The sequence below is a fragment of the Electrophorus electricus genome, unplaced genomic scaffold, assembly GCF_041902795.1.
Source record: "Electrophorus electricus isolate QZ-2024a unplaced genomic scaffold, ASM4190279v1 Scaffold49, whole genome shotgun sequence".
Classification (NCBI taxonomy): domain Eukaryota; kingdom Metazoa; phylum Chordata; class Actinopteri; order Gymnotiformes; family Gymnotidae; genus Electrophorus; species Electrophorus electricus.
In genome coordinates, this window is record NW_027658767.1 from 908673 (window position 1) to 914682 (window position 6010).

The 6010-nt window shown below is 41.8% G+C and overlaps 1 pseudogene; it reads left to right on the plus strand.

The window, feature by feature from the left end:
* Positions 1 to 694: 694 nt before the first annotated feature.
* Positions 695 to 5462, plus strand: LOC145656131 (voltage-dependent L-type calcium channel subunit alpha-1D-like; annotated as a pseudogene).
* The last annotated feature ends 548 nt before the right edge of the window (positions 5463 to 6010 follow it).

The window sequence follows — 6010 nt, forward strand, 5'->3', positions numbered from 1 at the left end:
CCTGGAATTTCTTCAATGCTCTCATTGTGGTGGGGAGTGTGGTGGAAATTGTGGTTACAGAGTTCATTGTGAGTGTCCAGTCTGCTTTCATACTGTTACTATCAATATAGAAGTATAGAAAATGTATTGGCTGTAACATTGAGACTGAGACATAAAACCAGAAAACATGACTAGAAGTAGAGGAACAAGCACCACAGCAGGACAGGTTACTTAGGGGAAAACTCAAAACAGGTGTTAAGAACAGTTAGAACAAAGCATATTACAGGGTGGAAACAAAAAAGAACAACAAATCCACATGGCACTAGCACCACGGCAACCATGATGTCAGGGTGGGGAAACTATGGCAGTGGCATACCTGCCATACAGTATCGTATGATTTCTCAGAAATATTCTCATTAGTATTTTAGATTATTATTTCATTAGAATCATTATTTATAATCAGTAATCAGCAAAAATTATTTACAACTATATACTTGTCATAATCATCACTGCAATTGAATTTTTAAGACTGTCCAGAAGGTGATATTATTGCAAGTTTATAAACTTGGAGATCTACTAGACATTAGGCACAGCAATCAGATAATCTTACTCATAGAAATTCTTTATATAGCCTCTGCCTCTCTTACTTCCTTTTCCACAGAGCTCTGAAGACAGTTCTCGGGTGTATATCGCTTTCTTCTGTCTGTTTCGTGTGATGAGACTGGTTAAGATGCTCAGCAAGGGGGAGGGCATCCGCACACGCCTCTGGACCTTTGTGAAATCTCTTTAGGTCAATGGTCACTGCAACAACAACAAAAAACCCCTCAGTTTCTTCTCTCTACCTGAACACACAAAAGCTGAGAATTCAAATGAGATTTTTTTCTTCTGTTTTCTTCTGTTTGTCCCAAAGGCCCTCCCTTATGTAGCGCTGCTCATCGCCATGATCTTCTTCATCTATGCTGTGATTGGCATGCAGGTGGGTGGGGGAGGGAATACAGATTCTGATGAGTGTGAACATACAAATACACGTCATTTGAAGAGCACCGAATATGAACCCACTGCTGTGCAGGCATCTCAGGGACATGGTGCTTGCCTGACTGTCTTTCTCCCTAGCAGACATTGGAGCAGAGGAGCCAGCAGGAGGCACAGCAGTGGAGTCATTGTGGACCTCACAGCCCGCGGGAGCGTAGACAAAACTGCACTCAGGTTGGATGAGTCTCATCCCCACCTGTGTGCGTGTGTGCTCGTGTTTGTGTGTGTGTGCGTACATAGGTGTGCCACGGGCGAGGCTTGGCAGGAGATTATGTTGGCCAGATTGCCAGGGAAACGCTGTGATCCAGAGTCGGACTACGAGCCCGGCAAGGAATTCACCTGCGGCAGCAACTTTGCCATCATCTATTTCATCAGCTTCTTCATGCTCTGTGCTTTCTTGGTAATGCACAATTCTTTTACTTTCATGTGAATTTAATTCAGATGCTTACATTCCTCTTTATTTGCTGTGTCCATTTATCACCTTTCCCAGATTATCAATCTCATTGTTGCTGTCATCGTGGACAATTTTGACTACTTGACACATGATTGGTCGATTCTGGGATTGCATCACTTGGATGAGTTCAAAAGGATCTGGTCAGAGTATGATCCCGAAGCCATGTAAGGCCCACCTCCATAAGTAAGCCCCACCTCCATAAGTAAGATACACCTCCATAAGTAAGCCCCACCTACATAAGTAAGCTCCACCTCCATGTCTCGCTTTGCCGTCTCTCTTCATCGTCCACTTTTCTCACTCCAGCATTCTTCACAGGGTTTCACAAAGCACTTGGACGTGGTGGCCCTGCTTAGGACTATCCAGCTTCCTCTGGGCTTTGGGATGCTCTGTCCCCACCGTGTGGCCTGCAAGGTACTGCACACGCTCATGCACTCAGACAGACACAGACACAGACACACACACACACACACACACACACACACACTAGGTGAGCCATTCTTGACCTACTTACCTGCAGCAGACAAAACACAGATGCATTCATTGCTGTCTGTGGACTCCTGCCAGCAGCAAGGTACAGTATCAACTCATGGTCACCTGGAGCTTCTGGGCCATCTTTGATTTGCTGATAGTATCATTCTAAGTGTCTTTTTGCTTGGCAAATATTTGTGTGTACTATATTAGTGTCATTCATAAGAATGCAGAGGACAGAAAGAGGCTTCCTCTATGAAACTGCCATGTGTCAGCCATTGTGGTGATGAAGTTAAAGGGCGCTCTGTTATTTCCATAATTAATTTTGGACCATTTTGTTGCATCAGCAGCAGTTATGGTTCAGATACTGTAACGGTAATTCCAGGTTTACATTTGTAATGTCAGGTTTACATTACATTACAAATGTCGGTATGCATCAGTTTATTTCCAGAGCTTATCACAGAAGAGACCTTCTCTGTTTCAGAGCCATACTTTAGCATTGGTTCCATTTATTTCAATGCCATATTTTATATATGCACACTAGGCCTGCAGCTATAGGATATTTTAGTAATCGAGTATTCTCTCGATTATGGCATCAACTAACTGATTTTTCAGATAAGTAATACTTTGCTTTATTAAAGAGCAATTGGAAATATACAAAAAGAATAAGAAAAGTCTCTTAAAATAAACAACTTGTCACGATCAGTCCCTTTCATCTTCGGTGTTCCGTGTTTTCCCTGTCTTGTGTTTAGCTCTGTTCCGTTCCATAGTTTGATTTTGTCCTCACCTTGTTTGATTGCTTACACCTGTCCTTCGTTTCTAGTTTTGTGAAGTTGAATATATTTAAACCCTGCCTTGTTCCCTTAGATTTTGCTGTTCATTTGAATTATTGAATTTTGACTGATTGGTCTATGTGTTTAGTTCATTGAATGTTTGCATGTTTATTCGTATGGTTGTGTTGGTTTGTGCTCCGTGTTTCCTAGCTCTGAGTTTTCCCTAGCCTTAGTTATAGCCTGCTTCCCTGTTTGCTTTCGTGCCTTTGTGTGTTTGTTTTGTTTAATCATGTATCGCCTCGCTCTCTGTGTTGGCTCTTTGACCCTGGACTGCCTAAACGACTGATTTTGTATTTGCCCCTATTAAATCTCGCTCTTCTCCGCACGTGTCTGCCTCCTTACCGCTCAACGTTACACAGCTAAACAAAACAGAAGACTTGTTTGAATGAGTTGAATGCCAAATACAAAACAGTTTGCTTTACACCCATAAAAAATATAATCCAGGTAAAACTAAGTATTTGTGTGAAATCAGAAGTAGTTTATTACTTCCTCAGTGTAAAAAATGTGACAAACTGCATTTGTTCAATTCATTCATTCAAAATACAATTTTACGTAATGGAACTTACTCCAGTCCATTAACTATAATACCTACTCCAAAAATGTCAAATTCAATGTCTCTGCCAATAAACATGATGAGAAGTCACTCCAGCATAATTATACACCACTGAAGTGATTTAATGTCACATAGTGAACTAGCTGACCTTCCTCTTGAACTGTCCGAGCTCAGGGGTTAAGGTAATTGACTTATAATCAGAAGGTTGCTGGTTCAAGTGCCACCACTGCCAAGCTGTTGGACCCCTGAGCAAGGCCCTTAACCCTCAGTTTCTCAAGTTGTACTCGGTTGTAATTGTAAGTTGCTTTGGATAAAAGCATCAGCCTGTGAGGGGGTTGAGATGGGAGGTGGCCCAAAGACCACTGCTGCAGGAAGGACAACCAATCAATATAAAGGACCAAATGTGACAGGCATATGGTCAATGCCCACCCTGACGCCCCCTATAAATCATGTCATGTTGTCAAGCCCAGTCCCTCTGTTTTCATGATGAAGAGCTATCATTTCAGCTCCATATCACCAGCTTGTTTCAATACAAGCTGATATAAGAGTATCTGATGGAAATGTCCACCATTGAGGTTTCAGTGCAGTGTTGAACACATCTACCTTTCTCACACTGAACCTCTTAGGTCTGGAAATCAGAGTGAACAGAGAAACTGGACAAGCACCGTTTCGTCTGCTTGGCTTCAGAATCATTTGCATCTATATAGGAACCAAAAATTATAAACCTCATGATTGCACATTTGATATTCCTACATTTTATTTCCTGCTTGGAAATGTGCTATATTGTAGAGATAAGGGTTTCTTCAGCAATAATGAGGCACTTCCAAAAGGCTCCACAACACTCAGAGGAAGGACAGCAGCCTTAACTCAATGATCTATGCAATTCAGCATTTTATTTATTTATGCTAGCATATATGACTGTTAGAATAAAGGCCTATTGAAACAAAGAAAAACGGATGCGACTTTTAATGTCGTAGAATGCTCACATCATATTTGAAACATATATTTCTCTTATCTTTTATATGGCAAATATGTGGCAGAGATGTTTTTAACATCATCAACTAAACAAAACAAACAGGCAACCAAAGAAAAATATAAACATTCTGGCTTTAAGCAATGAAAGCTAGATAACTAATGCTTTGCGGTTGTTCCCAGGCATAAACAGACTAGGATACATTTAGATAAACAAAAACGACTACAAACACTGACCACGTGTTATGAATGTACTCACTCTTAATGAGCCCTCCATGTGTTTTCTTACATTTCTACATTTTTATAGTCAGTGATTTGCTTTTTATAGCCAGTCCTTTTCAAACAGTACTGAAATGTAGATATCAAGAAGGTGGAGCTTGACATTGTGGGCCTAAAAAAATTAGCCCAAGAAGATCTAATTAGTGGAGTATTTCACTGATTTCAGTGTATGTAATATGTCAGAATGTGCTTGCTAGATAGGCTGTGTGAATCTGCAGCTTGTGGCTAGATCAAATCAGTCCATCTTAGCCAATTTGTATTTTTATTATGACCTTTAAGTGATGCTATTGTTCTTGGGTCCACAGAAGTCCAAAATAATCTGCTTCAATGCATTTCTTAACTACATATAAGAAGGTTTGAATGGTAAGAATATGGTATTGATGATTATGATTAGGATTTAGCCCCACTAGCCCATTTATAACAGCTGCCCCTGTGTATGTATATGTCCTACAGTAACTATACGGCTTGCTGTGATTTTTATTCATGCTTTTTATTGAAATACCATAAGATATTGGGATATTATTGCGATATCAGGCTAACTGAAATGTTCAGTCAAGGTTAAGGCTGGTTTTCAGCATTGCACAAGGGCTGTCTTCAGACCACGGATGTGCAGGCCAGGAGGCTACACTGCCACGACAGCTGTCCTGCTCTTCCAGGTCGAACGGCTCAGGCGTCCTCACACTCAGTTCATCCAGGTCAAGTAAGAGCTTCATCTGTTACTGTTCTGTTACTGTACTGTTAGCTTCATCCAGGAAGGTCCGAGATTGGGCTGGCTCAGAAGGAGGAACATCGTGTGGCAGAAAGTCCAAAGCAGAGGGCAAGAGAGCAGCTCCGCGTCCAGCCGAAGGCGCAGATGCACACTTGCGGCTTTGTGGATTTGTGTCCATTTTAAGATCAGGCGAGCAACTTCTAGCTTTGTCCCGGACAGTCAAAGTGTGGTCCAGCTCATAAATGGGCACACCAGGTAGGTCAAAACACATCAGTAAAGAAGTAGGGCTGTTTCTAGTTGAAAATGAACACTTGGAACTTCGTGGAGTGGCAAATAGGGTGTCCAGATTCAAACAGATTTCCTCAACAGGCGTCATCATAAGGCTTCTTGGTGTAGTCATTGCTGAATTTCTTGATTGCCATATCGGGAATCTCTGGGTTTGGGAAATAGCTGTCCAGGAATCACGCTCATTTTCAGTAACCAGATTCTGCACTTTTTTAGCTAGTCCACTGTGCTTTCTTTGGCTGGTTGAGTGAGTCTCCACATGTTCAGCACTCTTGCTGAAATCGATAACCGTATTCATAGGACAGTTTTCCATGGTTCGGGATGTCGGTCTCAAAGAAGCTGATCCAGGCCTCTGAGTGCTCCTGCGTGAAGACTGCCTGCTACAGCTGACTGAGCAGACATCCTCTGCAACGGAGACGCTTCCCTGGACTTTGTGCAACAGCACT